This window comes from Capricornis sumatraensis, chromosome 4, assembly GCF_032405125.1.
Source record: "Capricornis sumatraensis isolate serow.1 chromosome 4, serow.2, whole genome shotgun sequence".
Lineage (NCBI taxonomy): Eukaryota > Metazoa > Chordata > Mammalia > Artiodactyla > Bovidae > Capricornis > Capricornis sumatraensis.
In genome coordinates this window covers 123,245,113-123,246,873 of record NC_091072.1, presented here as the reverse complement: position 1 = coordinate 123,246,873, position 1,761 = coordinate 123,245,113, and the positions used below count along the sequence as shown (strand labels likewise).

The following is a 1,761-nucleotide window of genomic DNA, read 5'->3' as shown; positions in this document are numbered from 1 at the left end:
TTCATTCATTTCTATGCATAGTTTGATTTCTTTTTTGACTTCTTCTGTGATTTGTTGGTTATTCAGAAGCATGTTGTTCAGCCTCCATATGTTGGCATTTTTAATAGTTTTTCTCTTGTAATTGAGATCTAATCTTACTGCATTGTGGTCAGAAAAGATGCTTGGAATGATTTCAATTTTTTTTGAATTTACCAAGGCTGGATTTATGGCCCAGGATGTGATCTATCCTGGAGAAGTTTCCGTGTGCACTTGAGAAAAAGGTGAAATTCATTGTTTTGGGGTGAAATGTCCTATAGATATCAATTAGGTCTAACTGGTCTATGGTATCATTTAAAGTTTGTGTTTCCTTGTTAATTTTCTGTTTAGTTGATCTATCCATAGATGTGAGTGGGGTATTAAAGTCTCCCAATATTATTGTGTTATTGTTAATTTCCCCTTTCATACTTGTTAGCATTTGTCTTACATATTGTGGTGCTCCTATGTTGGGTGCTTATATATTTATAATTGTTATATCTTCTTCTTGGATTGATCCTTTGATCATAATGTAGTGTCCTTCTTTGTCTCTTTTCACAGCCTTTGTTTTAAAGTCTATTTTATCTGATATGAGTATTGCTTCTCCTGCTTTCTTTTGGTCTCTATTGCATGGAATATCTTTTTCCAGCCCTTCACTTTCAGTCTGTACGTGCCCCCTGTTTTGAGGTGTGTCTCTTGTAGACAACTTATATAGGGGTCTTGTTTTTGTATCCATTCAGCCAGTCTTTTTCTTTTGGTTGGGGCATTCAACCCATTTACGTTTAAGGTAATTACTGATATGTATAATCCCATTGCCACTTACTTTATTGCTTTGGGTTTGAGTTTATACATCCTTTTTGTGTTTCCTGTCTAGAGAATATCCTTTAGCATTTGTTGGAGAGCTGATTTGGTGGTGCTGAATTCTAAAAATATGGAACACTTCATGAATTTGCATGTCATCCTTGCGCAGGGGCCATGCTAATCTTCCCTGTATTGTTCCAGTTTTAGTATATGTGCTGCCGAAGTGAGCACCCATGTCCACTTCTAACTGTTGCTTCCTGACCTGCATACTGGTTTCTCAAGAGGTAGGTCAGGTAGTCTGGTATGCCCATCTCTTTCAGAATTTTCCACAGTTTGTTGTGATCCACACAGTCAAAGTCTTTGGCATAGTTAATAAAGCAGAAATAGGTGTTTTTCTGGAACTCTCTTGCTTTTTTGATATTTGCACTGGCACATTTTTTCCTGTGAATCACTTCCTTTGGTACTTCACAGACGTGAAGTAGTCATGATTTGCTTATTTGTTCTTGGTACTAGAGGGAATACATAAGAGCAACCAGAATGATAAAGAGCCAGAGGGACTTAGTTTAGAGGAAAACAGAAAAAAAACAGATGATTTTATTTATTTGTTGAGTGATCTAAGATGACTCTGGAAACAACTTAGAAGATTTGAACTAAGATTATGACAAGAGGTGGGAAAGAAGAAAGACCAGTAACTTTACAGAAAGAAGAAGGGGCTGCATGTTTAGTATTGGGCTGTGAAAACTCACTGAGAAAGTATTATAGAACCCATCGTTTGAAACACCAGAAACAATTGATGAAGGCCTACATTTCAATTTTTTCTTCCCTGGATTTTAGCTTAAATTGCAAGTGGATATTCAATTACCAGAGATCTTGGTTCAGCTGGAAAGCATGGCAGTTAGCTCTCTGCATCCTGCCGTAAAACTTTTAGATCTCTGGGCCGCCTCCAGC

The 1,761-nt window shown here is 37.1% G+C and overlaps 1 non-coding gene across 1 annotated transcript; it reads right to left on the bottom strand.

Annotated features, from left to right (window-relative positions):
- Window positions 1–937: 937 nt before the first annotated feature.
- LOC138079467 (U6 spliceosomal RNA) lies at window positions 938–1,044 on the bottom strand. The gene has a single exon (XR_011144928.1). It is a non-coding gene; the product is annotated as a U6 spliceosomal RNA (small nuclear RNA).
- Between the last annotated feature and the right edge of the window lie 717 nt (window positions 1,045–1,761).